This window comes from Scophthalmus maximus, chromosome 13 (assembly GCF_022379125.1).
Source record: "Scophthalmus maximus strain ysfricsl-2021 chromosome 13, ASM2237912v1, whole genome shotgun sequence".
NCBI classification, from domain to species: domain Eukaryota; kingdom Metazoa; phylum Chordata; class Actinopteri; order Pleuronectiformes; family Scophthalmidae; genus Scophthalmus; species Scophthalmus maximus.
In genome coordinates, this window is record NC_061527.1 from 11,057,048 (window position 1) to 11,077,500 (window position 20,453).

The 20,453-nt window shown below is 38.7% G+C and overlaps 1 long non-coding RNA gene across 1 annotated transcript; it reads right to left on the bottom strand.

Moving 5' to 3' along the window:
* Nucleotides 1–17,522: 17,522 nt before the first annotated feature.
* Nucleotides 17,523–20,180, bottom strand: LOC118318456. Its single transcript, XR_007032034.1, has 2 exons — nt 19,358–20,180; nt 17,523–18,907 (listed from the first exon to the last, which is right to left on the bottom strand). It is a non-coding gene; the product is annotated as an uncharacterized LOC118318456 (long non-coding RNA).
* Nucleotides 20,181–20,453: the final 273 nt, after the last annotated feature.

Consider the following 20,453-nt stretch of genomic DNA (forward strand, 5'->3'; position numbering starts at 1 on the left):
CTGGCAAACTCCACCATCCTCATTAAATGGGACTATGCAGAAGAATTATCACTCTGGCTGTTCTCGGGTGACGGCATTCTGCCCAAGCCCTCTGTTTGACAGGAAAGGAACAGCATGTTATTTAACACTGATTTTCAACCGTCAGCAACTAACATCAGTTTTGAAAGAACAGGAAGGGCGTGTCAACATTTTTTAATTCCCCCCCTCTGTTCATTCAAATGACGACAGAGCCGCATTCGGCCACCTAAACATTCAAGTGTCTTGCACCCAGCGTCTTTTTCAGAGTTCTCTGCCAAATGTTTTCTTTCGGCTGGTCAGAGCCAAGTCAACTATACAAAGTAGTATGCTAATACATTAATATTAGGCACATACAAAGGATATATATTACAGTAACAATGATAGCAAAATAATATAAATAGAGTTATAGAACTATAACTGATGTGAACAGTATAAATAATTTAAATAGTAATAAAAATGGCCATGTCTGTCTATCCCAAGCTGTACGATATCAGAAACTATAACAACAAAATTGTGGGAGTCGAGGGGCTGGACACTGAATGTTCCTGGTGCAATTTCTTTCTTCCTTTCTTTGCTCTACAGCTGTCAGATTGAGAGGTAACAAGCTCTTCCAAACAAAGTTTTACGACAAGCATCCTTCAGTTGGTGCTTATGAAAAAACAATGTCAAACAAATACAGTAATAAAAAGCAGAAGGGGCGATGCTAGTCAATCATACAACGGCGATGGTGCTATGCTGACATGGTATAGTTGTCATAGAAACAAAAACCCACGCGCTGGGGTGAAGTGCTCCCCAGAACGGACACATGCCCTGTCATGTGCCCATGACTACAAAATAAACTCCTTTCTCCACCATCCCTTGAAGGACATCTGTAAGGCCCATTAACATACTGTATGGTGAGCAGTGGAGCCTAGCAAGCTGCTGGGAGTACAGTACCGGCAGTGCCACCTTTGAAAAAGACAAACAAAATATAGTGCCGGCGCTGACGAGGGATGGTAGGTGCATAGACGCATGTGTAGTAGTTAATGGTATGTCACTGATGAGGAGGAGGGGTCAGACCAAACAACTGCACAGGGAAGACAACCATCTTACATTAAACACCCTCCCCCAACACAACAAAGCCTGGTGTGTGTGTGTCATCATTTTAGAGTGCTTGGAATGAATTCACTGGCGGCCAGAATGCCCATAGCTGGGATTGGTCAAAAATAAAATAAAAAGTGAATCCATAAATAAAACCTGCTGACTGGTATTTTTTCTCTCTTTTCATCAAAAACTACTGTGTTATGCACGTCTTGCCTTTGAAAATGAGGAATAGCAAAGTAAACAGATGAATAAAGGAGAGTGTGGGACTAACTTATTCCCTCCACTAACTTACTACATCATTAACTACTAGAACAGAAAACACCTAGTTAATTCCACTGAATATAACAAACAGAACTCACAAAGGAGCCAAATCAAAAACCGTTACTGCTTTGAAAATTCCATCCATGCATGGAAGAATTATTGAAGTCCAGTTTGCTTGATGGCCTTTTAGGTCTTCACTCATTATTCTCACAGTCTGGAAACTGGTGGCCGCGGCACCTCCCCACAGAACAATGGCCTTATTATTGCCTCAGATTTCCCAGGATTCCATATTTCGCTCTTCTGAGGACTACCAAACAACAGATCTGCTTGTGTCATGTGTGGAGTCAGAGTTGAGGTCTTAATTTGACTGCTTAAGCATTTAACAATCACTGTCCATCTGGGAGATTTCGCTCATTCACACATTTTCTTTCACAGAGACAAGAAGAATTTGACGAGCGATCCCGAGGACTATAATAGAGTGAGTGTGACTTCTGTCTTGTCAACATGGATGAAACAGTATCCCACTAGAATGAACCACAAGTTCTGAGGAGGATTTAAAGTTGGTCCAGCAGTGCCGGTATAATAACATCAGATAATACAGTCTCTCATTCTCAAACAAAACAGCTTTCTGACACTTTAACTTAAGTTTGAAAACACCATCAGTAATACAACATCACTAAGTTTACAGTGTTAGAAGTCCTTTTAGTTTTATCCATTTGTTTTGTCCACAATCTAGTAACTTCTTTAATGCACACAATCCTGAATTCAACATAAGTGATAAAAATATATTTTTTTAAATTCCAGGAAATTGATGTATATTGATAGAAAATCAATAACACCACATTTTTTTTATAAACTGTATATATCAGGGGATTAATGATGAATGTGATGAAGAACTCTTGAATTTGAAATTCATTGTGTTTGGAGGCCTTATCATCAAATTTCTGAAATGTCACAGACTACTCAGCTCTTTGCCTTAGATTCCATCTTAATTTTCAGGTCACAACTTTGTCACAACACGGTCATCAATATATCAATTGATGGACAATGCTTTCACACATGGACTGCTGATCTTATCCATGTGACCTTGGAATTGTGATTCACGAGTTCAGCATACTGCTGGGGAGAATCGAGAGAGAAGTTGCTGACAGAGTAGATGAGACGCGTGTATGAGACACAAACGTCAGTCAAAAAATATGTACAGATATGTTATTTGACAAAAAAAACTCGTATCAACCAGGAGTTGACGGAAAACAGCAGCATTAATGGGTCGAATTCACAAAGTAATTTAACGACTGAACGCAATTCAGGATTTTGCAAATCTCTAGAACAGGTGATTTTTGTTCAAGCCGCATCACTGTTCAGCCACAGTTCAGCAAACTGACTTAACAATTATTTGCTTGCTGTGCTGAGGTTTTCAGCACCTCTGGCTCTAAAGCACCGGCCTACATTATATGGCTGAATGCCATGATTTGACAGCCAGTGTCGCTTAGCAACAAAGAGAATAATTGTTTTTTGTGTGGCATCTCAGAAGATGTTTGTATTATTTACGCAGCCTTCTGGTTTGATTTGCATATGAAAGGGAAAAAACCCTCATATCAGGTTTGTCATAATGTGAAAGTGAAATATAATTGTTAAAAAATAGTACAAACAGTAATTTGTAAACCAAATGTTATTCAAAAACTAAGGTGTGTAAGATAAGAATACAAAATGTTTACAGCAACATGCATAATAATTACCAGGTGATCCATTCAGATCCAAATCAATTTTGTTATCTGTAGTCTTGATTCTTACGTAATTTTGAGTTATTCATTTATGCCACAAAAATCCATTAATGCTAAACACATCATGCCTTTGGACTTTGTTGTTCTCTGGTATTAAAAGGTTCAGACATCTCCAGACTGACGATGGATCATCATACCACTCTTGATAGTTCTCTTGTTTCTCCTCTCACAGGAGCCCACTGACCTCCACAGCGGAGAAGCCTCCTGCTGCACTCGGTTACTGTCGGCCATCTGGCCTCAGTTCAAAGCCTTGCATATAGAGAGGTGTCTCCTCCAGCGATGTCTTAATAACATTACCAAACCCCAGCAGGACAAGCGGTTCTGCAGCCCAGATTGACCCTAACAGATTCCTGGGCTACATCCATACTAATACAATTTTGTTTTTTTGCTCTGTTTCAATATTAATCTCTATCTATACACCTTAAAACTTACATCCCACGATCATTCACGTACACCGAGCATGTTACGGTGTAAACAAAAAGCAGATTGTGTACTCTGCACTCGGTTGCTTGGTTACAGAAAACACTACGAACCAGGAACAACAATGGTGAAAAGTAAAACAAGGGATTTATTCCCATGGACCGACCACGAGGTAGAACTTTTACTGACAATATGTGTTTACAGCCTGTCACCTTCACCGCTGGTAGTCAAGACATGACTGATAAGAACCAATCAGGTAGCAGATGCAGGTGACTGCCTAATTGATTCCAAATGGCTCAGTTTTTCCCCGTCCATACTACAACGCAGCCCCAGAGTTTTCTAAACTAAAACAGGGCGAGCAGCATTTCCAACCTCCAGTTTTAGGCACTTGAAAAACTCCAGAGTAGTGTTGATGGTAGGCGTAAACGTAGCAGCAGTGCTTTAGCATTATTGTCAGTAGAGGAGTGAAGAGCCTATTTAGAGAGTAAGACTAACAGTTTTTTGGAAATGATCTTTGAAAAGCAGAATTTGTGAGCCTATAAATGCAGAGATTAATAAAGATGAACTCCACAGAACTAATGGCAACAAATACACAACATGGAATCTATTGAACCTATTATTGATCAATAAAGACTGTGTTGCTGATAGTAAGGTTTCTTTGAGAGAAGATGGAGGGCAGAAACAATGGAGCATGTCGATGGTGGAACATGGTGGACTGCCGTGCAACACGTTCACAAACACATGTACTTCCCATTGTCTGAGGCAGCCACACGCTGACAAAGTCTTGGATTGCACTCCAGTTAAAGTGAACCACAAAAGGCTTTTATTTCTCTGCTCTCCAACCTCCCACAGTGAAATGAAAGACCAGTAGACGGTTGAAATACCGGGAGGAATTCTAGGAAGGGAAAGGATGACGAGCTTCACAGCAGGTGAGCCTCCCACTTGCCAGCACCAGGCGATGCAGACGTGCAGCAACAAGTCTAAAGTAAGACTATTTTTTTAGCATCAGGCCTCGTCTGCTTTGAGTTCAAAATGTGATAAGTTCAAAATTTGAGGGTTAACTTTCTTAACTTTCTTTCTTTTTTATTGTCATTACACAATACACAAAATGTTTATTGTGTTTCACAAAGATATAGATTTTTTTCAGAGTGTATGTGATTCATTGCATTTCATTGTACATGAGTGTTTATTTTTGGTCACTTAAGAGTTGTAAATGTTTATTACAGTGTCAGTGTGAGATGATGAAAAAATATACCTAACACAATTTCTCAAAGCCCAAGTTGATATAATCAAATATTTTGTCTGACAAAAAGTAAAAAATGCAAAGATATCCAGCTTATCATCTTATCTTATTTATTTTTTAGTTGAAAGAAAGACTTATTATAATTGAAGTAATCAATATCAAAATTCGAGCTTGATCAACTTAATGAAAAAAAATGTTAAAAAAAAATAAATTCCATCAATCAACTTGTGGATCAAGTGACTACTGGTTGCAGATTGAATTATTGTGAATTAATTTAATGAAGAGGGTCAAGTGAAATATTAATGTGCATCTTCTGTACAGTGGATGGAATTTCACATTCATTCTCCAGCTCCCCGATCCTATTTGCAGTCGTGACTTTAAAAAATGATGCACTGCACAGATGTGAGGAACATGACCTTAAATCTTCTCCTCTCCAAAAGTACTCCACCTTGGGGTTTATAAAATCTGTTGTTTACACAAGAATTTTAAGGATGAACACATTCACTCACTACACAATCACGTTAAAATATATAACATCACCAGGGATGGCTGTGACTGCAATTCCCCAAACAGCCTCCACCCTCTACTCCTCTTATCGTTATCATCAAAAGCAAACACCTCTTTTATGATGGTGTGTGGAATAGTCATTTTCAGGCGTCCTTCCCTCTGAGAGGTAAGCTCTGTCTGTGAGAACTGAGGCAATGAGAGATCAAGATGATTTGTAAGCGAGGAGTCAGTAGCATATCCAAGACCCTCTAAATAAATGAGCTGGTGTACTAAAAAAGCAGAGCACCAAGGGAGGAGGTGTGTTGATCTCCTGAGCAAAATCACATAAGAGTGACTTCCTTTCAACTGAAATGTATTTACATTTTCTTCTTCTTCTTCAATCTCTTTTCCAAAGTCCTAACAGTATCATGTGCCTACAGTGCAACATTTACAGTCAACAAAGTTTACACAGCATCTAATCTTTCAACATATGTTTTCTTTTGAGTCTTTAGATATGTCTGCTGCTGTTCTATTAACGGTTCCCTGTTGAGTTTTTTGACCACAAGCAACACTATGGACTAATGTTTTTGTGAGTGGGTCCTCCTTTTGTGTGAAATGCATGCACAAGAGGATGCACATGAATGGTGCAAAGAAATAAAATTTCTGGCATAGCAGAATAGCTAGTTTTATTGTATTCCACTGACTGACAGCTAATGGTGGATAACGTGCAAAGAAGTGTAGGACGAGTTCTTTTCCCTTTTTTTTTACTTGAAAGAGTATTTGGTGGTTCCTTTTTTCGACCTTCAGTATTGTCTGCAGTTTTTCTTTTCAAGCTGCCAACAGCCCCAACAACCCTCACCAATAAGAAAGGTAATCTGTATACAGCCTGAGAGAAACTAACCAGGGGAAAAAATATACAGTAGGCATGCATCACACATGTTGATGCTGATCAAACCCATTGCATTTATCAAGGCAATGATTGAAGGTCACACAGATGAGCAGATCAATGTTTCTCATCTGGCTACTCTCTGTGCAACAATGCTATAAAAAAAACTTCCTGTAGAGAACAGTGAAGTACAGCGAAGACACCAATGCAATATGAATCTGACAAAAAGAGTAAATTTCACTGAAAACATCATGAAAACATTTAATTTGCGTCAGAGTTTCAGGGTTAATGCACCAAATCCTTCTAGTGGCATGCACTTTACGAAGGAGGTTTTGAAGTCAGCGAGGAAACTTCAGGTTTGGGAGCACTTTCACACTGAGGTAAATCACCACGGTAACTGACGCTGCACCTCTAAACTCCCTGGAGCATCAAAATCTGTCAACTAAGTGACCAATCAGATCACTGAAAAACCAGAGCCATCATCCCTACAGGACCCTGAAAGTAGCAAATGAGGTTACAATAAAGTGTCACTTCTGTTGTGCAGCAGGAATTGCAGCAGTAGATGTGTTTATACATCAGTCCAATGGTTTTGTCTTTCCATAATGATCATGTGTCCACTCTAGTTTTAAAACAGACCTTAGCTTCCAACAAATGGGGGGAGAGTTTATCATGCTAAATAAATCACCATCAGAACTATTATAGGTTCTAATTGATTCAACAGGATTCCTGACAGTGTTGATGCTTTTACTCTATAATTATATCACAGCTCTGATTGACATGGAGACTGTGTGGTGATGATGATTGGAAATTAAACATATAACTGACATTTTATCCAAAAACAACATTCTGACAGATTGACCTTATCTTTAATTATCTACTTTTCTAATATCTTCATTGGCAGCACAGACAGTCTTACATTTTTTTAAACACATTACATTTTCATGATAATTTGTTCATCGTTAGACTAAAAAGCAAAAGTACTCACTCAGTAACAATTACTTAGTAAATTCCTTTGCTTAAAGTGAACCCTCAGTCTGACTTTAAAATTTATTTCCAGTATTTAGTCCAGTACTTTTCTATGCTAGTTATGTGATCATGTTGTTTACATTTCATCGGTGATGCTTTGAGTTTCCGTTTTCATGCAGGAATCCTGGTTGTGACAGCACTGTTACAAATGCACTTACAGTGAGAACATTTAGGTTCAGTTGCAGGGTAATGCAGTCATTTTTTAAACTGTTGCATGGTTCTTGAAGTTGTATTTGTTGGAAAGTGGGACATGCACACACTCATACCAAAAAAGGGATGCTGAATTACATTTTAGCATGCCCACCATAACTACACAACACTTCAAAGTTTGTATGTGTACATAAAAAAAATATGCAGGCTCCAGTAATATTGAGTTAATATAAAGGCTTTTTATTTCAATCTTAAAACAAAGGTTAGGTTGAGCATCAGGATGGTAATTACAAGGCATGTAAAGAAGCACCAAATGCAAAGTGATGAAACTTTGTCGAAGACTTATTCCCCCCCCGATATTTCCTTTGAAAAGAATGAAAGCGGTTCTGTATCGGTTCGCGGAAAGGACATGTCTGCGTGTCTCATATACAAGTATAGTTTATACTTTTTAGTTTTTCTTTTTGGACTGGGCTGGTTAAATAATTTCATGATCTACAGCTTGCTTACTTAAAAGAGAAGTCTTTAGGGAAATGCTATGGGATACGGAAATTATCATCTATGGCAAGATTAAAATTCATTTGACAAACCACCCTTGCCCTGATGTGTCTCCACAACAGTTAAACCATTATCTCCCTGTTTAAACCTTAAAAAAAACTTAAAATTAAAATGCTTACAAACTTTAAATGCTTACAAATGCGACAGTCTCATTGAAAGGCATCATTAGGGGATATCAGTCAAAACAATCCTTCTTGGAAAATAGTTTGTGGAACAGCTCATTATACTGCTGAACCGGACCATGTGGATACTTGTCTAAAAAGCAATAGTGTAATGTCTTTAGCTCTGATGGAAGGCTGCACTTTTTTTTTAGAAGGTCTATTTAGATGTTGTTACTGAAGAAAATAATGTTTTTCATGGCGGAGAATGTAGAACAATCACATGTGGTGATAATAATGCTGCTTAAATTTACAAAGTCTCTTGTGCTGTGTTATTACACTGAAACGTCATTAAATCCAGCAAGAGGAAATGCATTAAAAAAGTCCTTTGTGCAGAACTTTTTGGTTCCCACACATGCTCAATTTGTACTAATGGGGCATACTCTGAGCTTTTTTGGTAAGGGAGGAAATAATTGCTCAGACAAACAGAGGAAAAACACTGAAGAGCAGTAGTAACAACCAACAAGTATGTGCTTTGGTTCTTGGACCGTAAATGTATTGAAGTAGGGAGTGTGGTATCAGGCTCACCATGGCTGATTACATAGCTTAATGGTCTTGGCCTCACCTCATGTTTTACAAGCCCAAATGGTCCCAGTGGTCTGATAAATCATCGGCATATTGAGTCGGATTGCTCCAATGAACTGTTGCCATTCCCAGGTTTCTAACTAGGGGAGCAGACCATATAGCAGGCCAATATAAATAACCCTCTATCCTGTACAGGTCGCATTTAGAAAAGCCTAATTTTTCTTTCTTTTTTTTTTTCTGTGGAGACTTCTGAAACATAGTTCTCAGCTTGAAACTGTGTGTCTTTCTGCTCGAGACCAAAAGACACAAAAGAGCTGACAAAAGGGTGCAATGACTTGACTCTGAATCTTTAATAAAGTGCAAGACATTGCCAAGAAAACCTCCACCGCTCTACAGGTGGTCTGTATTGGGAAATGAGGCCATGAAAAGGTTACCACTGACAGCTTAATAGACTGCTCGCTATGTGAACAGTCTTCTCGTCTGAGATCTCCTCTCATCAGAAAAGGTAAACATTATGTGCTGCATGTATTGCAGGTGTTATTATCAGCTACTTTTACATGGATGGTGTAACTCAAACCTTGACCAGAGTCTGTTTCAGTTCACGTTTGATCAGTTAGGCTGTTTATATGCGCCGTTAAAACTTTAGGACTCTATATTCCTGTTGCCATCGGAAAAAAACCCAGCTGCTAATAGTTGCTAGAATCTCCAGCCTCAATCCGATAGAGCCTACTGCCAACCCCCAAAAAAGGTTTCACGCTAACATGTGGAAATGAAAAAGGTAACTAAAGCTATTGATTATTTTCATTCAAAAGTTGTTTATCTTAATCTAGAGAATATTATGAGACTTGAAAAGGTAAACCCTGTGACATACTTGACCTCCCTTTCCAGTGCCATAACTAACATGTCTGTTGTACAATACCTTCATGAAAAATGGGCGTTACAGATGTTTCTCAATAAGACGGCAACTAACGATTATTTTCATTATCAATGACTCAATGGCAAAAACTTATTTGATTAATTGTTTTGCTTTTAAAATGTCAGAACTTTTTTGAAATAGCCACATTGCTAAATCAAAATGCCACTACAAAGGAACCTTTCATCTACACAAACCACTGTTCAAAATTAGCTTTACATACAATCTACTGTTCAGTTTCGCTGTAGAGCTGACGTTTATAAAATGCAGGTGTGACCTCTGTGTGATGGAAGCATGTATACGGGGAAAACCATTCCTTAAACTGACAAATGAGTTTTGGTGTTAAAACAAAAACAACCAGCCAAGTTGAAAGGATTTTTAAAAAGCACCATTCCCCGGATCATTCTGAGAAAACATTAATCATGTCAAAACATAGGCTAACAAGTCACACAACCTGATACACACCAAAGAATCATATCGCCCCTGCAAAATGTTTTAATTAAGTTACACTAAACTAAAATAAGCATGTAATGAATGGTCATGTGAATTTGGGTTCAGTACTCATTCATAAATACACAACCACATGCAGGTAGGCATGATGTTAAGTCTTTCTTATGATGGCTACATAATAGCCTCATAGAATATGAGTTATGAGTCACTCGCTTGACATCTTCTAAGGGGACACAAATTTGTCACACAGATTTAGTTAAGCTACGAGTCACGAACAAACATTGAATCATCTAAATTTTCAGAAGCAAAATTGCTCTAATTACTTTCAGGGACCTTAAACCCTAGAAATACTTTCCACTTGCTGCCTCGTCAGTGACCAAATCATCTTATTGTCAGTGTTGTGTTCAACTGGCATCAATTCAAGGTATATTTTATAACTGGAGGACTTTCAATTACATTAAAGAATAATATTTGTCAAACTACAGTAAATGCAGTTGTGTCACCACTTGAATCTTTGTAAAAGTTTAAATAATATAACTTTTACATAAAAATGTTAGTATCGCCCACTCTTAATGCTCTCTTCCTTGAAAGATTTGTTTATGATGAGTATGCATTGGTTCTTGATTTCTTTCTTTAAAATATAAGCATACCCAGTTAACCATGTTGTTATCAAGTTACTGTTACGCCACAAGTAATCAATTTCTAACCATTGCACTCTGCACAGTCTCATGGATGTGAACGCAGTAAAACTATAAAATGCCATCGTAATGAGTCAAAAAAGGACCATAAGATATTGGAGCAATTTCCATGTACAATATCATTTGATATGGATTTGCAGCCATGCTGAACTGTTAGAGGTCACACAGTCCTTTTAGTGTACCTGTCAGCCACGTGTAACTCGATTGCTGGCAGCTGACTTCAAAGTGTTTTGGACAGTCAAGGAAAAGGATTTAAAGACAACCATGATTCTGCTTCAAGCCCCTGTAGTGTAAATGGAAAATCCTCCCACAGAAAGCAGTATGAAATTTAAGCCCCCCAAAAAAGAGATATGCTTTATAGCTGCCTGGACTAACTGGGCTTGACAAGCCTCAGCATTCTGTGGTGAATGATAGTCTTGCATTTGAAACAATGATTTGAATGGCATTGCTCACAGTTTCTTCCTATCCACAACTAAAGCATTTATAAAGCATATTTCAAAGAGCTTTGCAAGGAGTGACAAAAGTCAGATAAAAAAAGATAAAGCTGTGTGTAAAAAATAGACAAACAAGCAAAGACCATACAATTTTAAATTAAAATCGCAAGGCAAACAAGTGTGTTTTGAGGAACAGGAAAACACTCGTGCAGTCTCTGAGGCCATGAGAAATCGCACTGGTGGAGGAACCAAAGTAACATAAATTTGTAGAATGCCCAAAGGCAAAGAAAGCAGAAAATGTGCAGTGTAATTCTGAGTCTAAATCTCAGAAAATCAAGACCAATTTTAATGATATGTAATTAAGGCCTAAACAAATTTTCCCCAACGGATACGATTAATGGGGAACTTATTACAGGCTATGGCACCCAAGGGGGTAATACATTCATACTAATCTCATGGCTGTCAGCCTAGGGGCTTCATTGCTATTGAAATGCCTTCATATTAAGGGCAAGAGACGACAGGAGGTAGAGAGTCCAGGGAGTTAAAATTAGAGGTAGGATAAATTAGCACCACTGTTGCTTATGAAGTCACAACAAATGACAGTCAGGAACTATACAACAACAAGTAATGGCTGAATATGAATTATACATATACCATGGAGTCAGTAGAGGGGGAAAAAAGTATTTGACAAAGATGTGAAGTATGTTTGTGGAGCCTCATTTTTGACATATATTGATTCAAACAAAAGCAACCACAGATGAAGACAAGAAAAACAGAAAGCAAAAAAATAATAATACAACACATATTACAAGACACACAGCTTCATCTTGTGAAATACTTGCTTGTGCCTTTGATTTTTTCACAGTGCAAGTGGAAGGATCACAATTGAGGCTGGCTAGTTTAAGAACGTTACATTCCAAATAATGATTATGTATCACCGGTGTATGACAAATCACCACTTTTGGCATTGTGGTTGCATTAATTGCTTGCACACAACCAGCTCCATTACCCCCGGCTGGGCGGAGTTAAAAGCGTGCAAATAAAAAGTGCCTCTCAAATCTTTCAGTCTGCAGACAAACTGGAGACAGTGGCATTGACAAAAAACTTAATGTCAGAAGTGGGCGAGTGATTGATGACTCCTTACCTGAAAGCTTCAAGTGTGTCTGCAGTACAGGAACATTCTTCACATAAAGAGCAGAGCACACATATCATATTCTGATATTGAGGCTATGGTCTTTATGTTCGATGTTGGATTCTGTGAGTAAATCTGTGAGTGGAACAACAATATACAACGTCTTCACTCTCTAACGCCAATCTGTTTTTTATTTCATAATAAAAAACAATCATCTAGTCACTTAAGACAAGTTGGAAAAAAAAATCTTCATTTAATAGAGATGATCATCAGATCCACATAGACTAGTTTACTGCCTCTGATAAGTGGATAAAAGGGCAAAAACACTTCAGTTTAATAACCCCTGAGTAAGGGAGGTCTCAAATCAAAAAGGCCAATAATTGGGATCAGTTTTCGTGAAGGTAGCATTAAGTCATTAAAACATTTGGCGACTGCATTGTAGACAGTGGTTGGTGAAAAACATTTTTTTGATAATTTTCACTGATGAAACAACACATTTTAAAAAAAGAAGAGAAAATGCTGTGTTCTTGGGAAAACTGAAGAGGCGATAACACTAATGACAAACAACAATTACCAATGCCGTGCCAACGAGTGGATGCTTATTGAGTTGCTTTGCAGAGTTCATTTCATACTTTTTACTTTTTCTGTCTTTTTGAGTGTTTTTACACTTTCAATGAAAAATGGCATATTATTACTATTATTACTACTTCAGATGTCAGAAGATGAGAACAAGCTGCTATATAAGTGCCTTAACATGTTGCTATGCAACAATAAAAAAGTCAATAAAAAAACATATGTTACACAAACTTGTGTTGAGTGTGAGTATTCTCCACTTTTTTGATAAATACTTTAACAATCTTCTTCTATCCTGCACATGAAACCATCAGTCTTTAATTTAATTTGTTCACAGCTAATGTCCGCACAAAGGCAACAGGCTCTGCTTTAAGACATCACAGACTAAAAACATTTAAGATCGACCACTAATCCAGGGATGAGGAAAAGCTAGGCTTTAACAGAGTATTGCTTTCTAAAATTCTATACAAACTTTTTTTAATGATTCTTCAAAGAATCTGCGTTTGAGAAAACTCTCTCAACTGTATACACCCCCTGCTACAGTTAATGGTAACTTGAAACAAACGTTCAACAGAATAAGTGCCTTACTAATTACAGATCTTACAGAGCTAAATGTAACCTGGCCAGTTAACATTGTGGAGATCTCTGTAAATGTTTCCTCCTGCTCAATGAATATTTTTGCAATCCCTCCATACATCCTGTTCTCTGCATTACTGCAAAGAACAGGATGCGTTTCCAACACAGAGAAATACTGCCCGCATTATTAACAAACAAATTGCCCTATAGTTCGGGACTGTAGATGCGTATGGTTAAGTTGGCCTCCTAAACATTACGCTAATGGTCTAAATTGCTTTGAGATTGAATGACCAGCATGATGTCTAGGATGTGAAAAGAATCTGGATAGATGAGATAATGGTGGAGACATGTATTTGAATTTGACCAAGCCACAATTACCTTTTTAATGTCATTATACAGGTAAAATGCCAGTTGTTTACAAGGCACTCATAATATTAACATGCAGCATCCCTCTTTAATGCGAGTGGCCAGTCTCACATCTTGTTGGTGAGCCTGGCCAAGTTTTGGGGGGAAACGAGCGCAGACAAAAACAGATTCTCTCTCTCTCTCTCTCTCTCTCTCTCTCTCTCTCTCTCTCTCTCTCTCTCTCTCTCTCTCTCTCTCTCTCTCTCTCTCTCTCTCTCTCTCTCTCTCTCTCTCTCTCTCTCTCTCTCTCTCTCTCTCTCTCTCTCTCTCTCTCTCTCTCTCTCTCTCTCTCTCTCTCTCTCTCTCTCTCTCTCTCTCTCACACTCACACAAACACACACACACACACACACACACACACACACACTGTGTACAAAGGAATGAAAATATCATCTGAGGGCTTCATGTATTCCTCAGTGTGAATGTAATCCTCTGAGAATTGCCTGTGGAGGTGGAACAACATCAGAGGCACATTGGGATGATACTGTATATCCACACTTCTTGACTTTACTCATTGCTGACGATATAGGAAGATGAAAGCTGGTAATGTTAGAGTGAATGGTTGAATCTGATTTGCTCAGAAATGTGAAGGGAAGGGGAGGCTGGATTTTTCTTCCTTAGATGTGACTTTTTTATGGTAGTCGAACCTCCCGGAGCTTGACAAGGCGGGATCAACACCAAGGCGTCATCTCTCAAAACAAATAATGAGTAAGAATCCCCAGGAAAGTCAGAGATTATTAAAGAGTGTCCAACAACATGTGCTTCCAGTACTGTGATTCCATACTCACAGGGGCAGAGGCATTTTCAGGACTAGGCAATGCTATTGAGAAAAATCTGGAGGCATTCTTTGGTGGTTGAACCACAATCCTCAAACAGCTTTGTCTTTGGGTGAAGGGACATGCTGACTTTTCCATCGCTAATGCGTTTTCCACAACCTTTGTGACAGACCCAGCATCTGCCTCGAATTATGGCCACAAAAGCAAAGCAGTAGCAGCGGCAGCAGCATTGTACTGAAGACGGAGGTTTACTTGCCAAAGCACTCTGCATATTCCCATGAAGCCTGGAAAGAGAACCCTGCAGCCGATGCAAGCCCAATCAGAACACAGCTAATAACATTCACTGACAGTAATCAGAAGGATATGTTGCAATCACTGCTACGCAGCAAGAGTCCTGCTCGCAGGAAACAGCAAGAGGTCCACCTATCAAACAGCAAGGAGCTCGCCCTCCACTGTCAAAATCAAAGCTTTTTGACTTACCCATTAATAAATATGGCCAATTAAGTTGCAGAAACTATTTGCCAACACTTTGAATCAAGTTGCTTTTAAACAGTGCACTGACGCTGCAATTGTTGTGTCCTAACACAATGATAATCACATAATATTTGATCAATATAAGTTTTATAACAACAAGGACAATGCCGTGCAGTATAGACCTGCAATGATAAGCTGATTACTTAATTTGCTAATGAGAAAAAAGATAAGCAACTACTTTAATAATGAAAGAAAAATTGCTTTTGTAACTTTTCAAGCAAATATGCAAAACATTGTATATGGTAGTCTAACAATAATAGAGATTTCTTTAAACTACTTATTAGGTTAAGCAAGTTCAAGCATGACCTGGAACACTCAGATCTTTTTTTATTTAACGTTAGTTGTTTTTACACTTCATACAGTAAAAGAAAAGTTAAATGAATAATTATTGGTTGTATGTCTAATGTAGATGTGTATTAGATATAAATCTAGATTATTATTTTTTCTTATTGTGTGTGTAGGACTAGGCCTATTTTATTTTTCACAATATTTTTTCTTGGATATTGTGATAATTCCCTTTCTCTGTCACTTCCTTAGTTTGGTTGATAAGATGATCAAACCATTTCAGTAAGGCAGGGAAAATATGAGGAATGTTAGTTTCTCACTGTTCTGCATGGCTCCTGGGAATGTTTGTCCCCAAGCTGTAACTTTAAACTAACTAACTTAGTAATTCAGAGTAGTGTCCCCAAGGCAAAGAGTGGCAATAAACAGACACAGGTACTTGCAGAGGCAGCAGCACTTTATAAACTTCCTGTCTTCCTATTCCGGGAGTCAGGCTCATCTGTCTCTCACCAGATCCTTTCCGAGAGCTAGCAGATAGGAATAACAAGCAGTTAACCATTTTCTTCTGCTTGACCCATGGCATGCGACTCCCAGGCTGACACAAAGGCAAAGAAGGGGGTAAATTGCCTGGCCAGAGCACCAACACATTGTCCTGTCAGCACAACGGTTGTCTGAGAAGTCTTCGGCTTGTCAACATGGAGTCTGGGGCCTGATGATGTTGCCTCCCTTTTTAAAGGCGATAAAGAATTACTGTTTTTTGTCTGGTGATCCCCTGACCCTGGACCAAACACACAGATATTGTTTCCTTGCCTGACGTCTGGAACATTGTTCAAAGATTTTCCGTTTTGGTGGCATTAAAATACACTGCACAGTGGTGGTTGTACATGACAGTAAGACTCTACAGGACCTATAACATTTCAAGCTGTCTCGGCTCAATTTTTAAAATTGAGCTCAATGGATGAAAAAAAAATCTGATCCATCGTTTATGTTTGAAATGTTGCCTTACAACTCAAAAGAGGAGGAAGAAATGCCTTGCAGTGGCACAAGTTCTCAACATATGCTCTTCGTCATAACACATCATAATCTATAAAGCTGCTTTTAAAAAAGGGATTGAGTTACATTTATAACAGCATTTCTGTGCATGAGATGGTTTTGATTACACAGCTGCCATTTTCACTCAGAATTAAAAACCCAGATTAAGAGGTAAATGAAGCAGATCAGTACTGTGTAATGTTTTACCAATGTGCGAAATTTGCAACCAACAAGGATGGTCAAACAACAAAGACTGTTATGATTAATTCTCAGAGGATAATTGCAACAGTATGTCTTCATTTTCTCTTAATTTACCTATATTCATTTGTTTTGAACAGTGGACACAATTTAATTATATTTGTTATACAAGAAACATGTGGAGAGAAAAAACATTTGGAATCAATAAGCTTGATTATAAGTATAACGTCAATCAGTGTCACAGATACTTGTTCTGCATGAAAAACAAATCACCACAGGAATTCATGACAAAGGCCCAAACTCTTTCAAATGACCTACACTGTATGTCAGGTATCTTTGCAGTAATATGGGAAGCTTATTGAGTAAATCACCACAGCAAGTGATCAACTACAAGCTGTTTGTCTTTAGAGACTATTCATAATGGCAACAATTAGACCATGGTTACATCATATCGTGTTGTCATCTAACAACTTTGTGGCGTACCTAGGGAGGCGTCATAGTTTTAAGCAGTGACATGCACCTGCAATGACACATATAATAATGTCACCAGAAAACAGAAGGTTCAGCGCTCTGACGTGTCTTATATTGCCTGTGCTGTTCGTGCCACGTCAGCCAAAAAATACCGCATAATTTCTCTACATGCTGAATAGGAAATCCACAACCAAAATCAAGTTTGACCTAAACTCAACATTTCCAGTTCAAGAAACCGATGCCTAAAGCTTCTAGGGTTAGTACCTTGTAACTGTCAGAATACTCAGCCCTCAGTATAATTTACCTATATCAGTGGTTGTTATTAAAGCGATGTCTTAAACAGCCATTAAAGGTGAAAGGAAGATGTCATTTCAAATGCTGGACATTTTATCATTAATCTCCACAAAGAGAGAGTGCGAGAGGGAAATGATAGTGAAGAAAGAGAGGGAGATGGTTAGCTGTGGAAATAAGACAGGCTCTTTTTATCCCCATTTCATTCCAGTCCATTTCACAAACATCCACATTTGAAATGTAGGGTGAAGGCAAGAGCTCAAAGTACAACATCTATCCACAGTGCATTAGGAATGTAGTGTAGATACTACAGATCATAAAAAGATGGGCAGAGCCTGGCGAGAAGCCATTGTCAGCAACAGTAGAATTTATGCTGAGTGCTATTCCATTGTTCGGTGTGTACAAGAGGTGAGGGAGATGATACGTGTAGGTGATTGTTAATGCATTGGTGCATGTATGTGCGGGAGCAGTTGTTTGGAACATTGCCGTAATGTGGTACATTTCTGTCAGGCATACGGAGAACACGCTTTCAACTGTCGTCATTGCTGCTTTCTGCTGTCATTCGCCTTTTGCACTGGGAAGTTTTGATGCATATTTAATTCCAGTGGTTACCATGGAAATCCAGATTTATAAATGTTTTGGTCAGCCGCACTGTGAAAGGCAAATGCATGGCAGGGACCCAGGGTGACATTATTTGAAACACGTTGAAATGCTTCACCAACTGCCAGCGCCCAGAAAAAAGTTCATAGCATTTCTATTTTTACTCTGAAGGAGTTATCCCCACCTCCAAGAAACAAACAAACAAACTCAAAACACATCCCAATTGCAAAATATGTGTAAACATACAATTACTCATTGTCTACAGTGAAAAGCTATTAAACTGTCTAGCACCATACTGAAATCTAAAATTTGTGAAAAGCATATAATTTTCATCAGCAATGCAGCTCCTACCAACACCTTATCAGTTTGACGTCAACAGAAATTTAAAAGTAACACTTTATTTGTAGGTTTTAGATCAAAATGAATGGATCTCAAAAACTGTTGATGGCTGTTGCAAACATTTGCGTTACATATGCCTTAAATATTGTACCAAAACTGTATGTAAGATTCTCTTTGTTCCATTGTTTCATGAAGTTCACAACCTTGAGTGGTGTGCACAATGAATCATCTCAATATATTTTGAGCCGTGAGATAAATGACCAGGTTCAAAGGTCACTGATGGTGAGGTAGAGGATAAAACTGCAAGGGTAGTGGAACACGAAGTGCGGCACAAAGTGATCTTGGCTTTAGCAGTTATGAGGATATGTCTCCAAGAGTTGTACTCTCTGTCTGGGAAAAGGGGGAAAAAATGACAATCCTTTGGGTCCTCCAACAGCCTAAGCTACAACACCGCCTCTGACGAGGAGGTAGACCTGAGTGTCAGTGCTAAATTTACAGTCTTCCATTTCCTTTTCAGGTTTTATTTTCGAACCTGCTCCAGAATTATTGTCACCAGTGTCAGTTGAGTGTTTGTTTTTGGGGATGCGCCAACAGCATCCCAAAGTGTGTCTGAGAAAAAATGGGAAAAGCATCACCACGGAGGACAAAGCGTAACTCCACTAAGCCTCAAGGGTCCCTCAGGCCATATTTTAAGGAGGCTAGATGGTGAATATAGCTGTGTGTACTCTGCTTGCATCTTCTATGTCTTCCACTGGTTGGAAATGGCTGACTAGATGCTAATAAGCTTGCTCTGTCATGCTTAGACTGTCAGACCTGGTGCAACTGCATGTTAAGATAAAGAGCCTACATTTGGTAATGCCAAATCCCAAAGGTCCTAGATCCCACTTGAGTTTTAGCATATGAATGAGCTTAAGTAATGCAAATATATTTCCTGAAAACTTTGCCTGCCTTTTCCCCGCTCTCAGACTACGGGAGAAACTTCTAAACATAAATCCATCTACTATACAAGCTGGTGTTTCTGCCTAGAGATAGCTTTTGTTCATGGCTGGCTGGCCTTACATTTTGTGGTTGGTGATTGGCAGTGTCCAGCGGGCCAGTTCCTTGAAGACTCCCCCTGTACTGTCTAGAGGTCCTCTGCTATTGATTTCCTGCTTGCGCTCGCTGCTTGACCTGCCAATCAATGCTCAGAACAGTGGGATGTCATTGGGAGCAAGTTGACGACGTGCGATGCTTGGCAGACATGTAACTGATGGCACTGTGCGAGCTAAACATATTAGGGAGGGAGAGCGAGAGAAAGAGACAGCCAGCAGACGAAGGGAGCACACACTAAACCCATGTCTTTGGAGTTAGAGACTGAAAAAAGTGAAGTTAATCTTAAATTAAAAAGCAATGAGGTGGTGATACAGCGAGGGGTGGGGTGAGGTCGCCTGAAATCCAATCCCTTCAGAGAGAATCACCTCACAGCAGGCGATGACTCAGCTGTGTTCTGCTACGTTCTTTTTTCTGTAAAGTGCAAGCAAGTGTGATTTACTGTACTCATTCGATCCAAGTAACAACTGATTAGCTGTGAAAAGTAAATCTTCAGAGAAATTCATGTGATGTGCGAACAGTGAAGTAGAAACTATTGAGAAGCCTTACACCCCCAGAGTTTTACTGTGTGATTTTAAAGATCGACTTGAAGAGAGGCCTAGAGAAAAGAATCCTTAACAAAAAAGGACCACAGTGTGAGGAATTACTCTTTCTAATTCAGCTATTTTGTGGCAGTGCCACTCAAGAGAGTTCTTTCTGCGACAGCTGACCTCAGGAGACACTGTGGCATTGATTAAAACACTCGGATTGTCACATGATTTCCTTCACACTTGACCAAAACATTTTAATTTACCTTTTTCTATTTATTGGGAATGGAATTAGGAAAGTTGTGGCAACCAGACTTGGCTTTATAACATGACTAAATTCAAAAACATCCAATTTGTTTGTTTTTTTAAGAGGATGCATCAGTAAACAAGTGATAATGGCTGATAGAGTTAAATGAGAATTTTAATGCTATTTTACCAACACATCTCAGATATTGACACATAATAGACAAAAGCAAACGCGGTGAAATTAATCTTATAATAACACTAAGTAAATGGGACAATAAAGCTTAAAACTATAA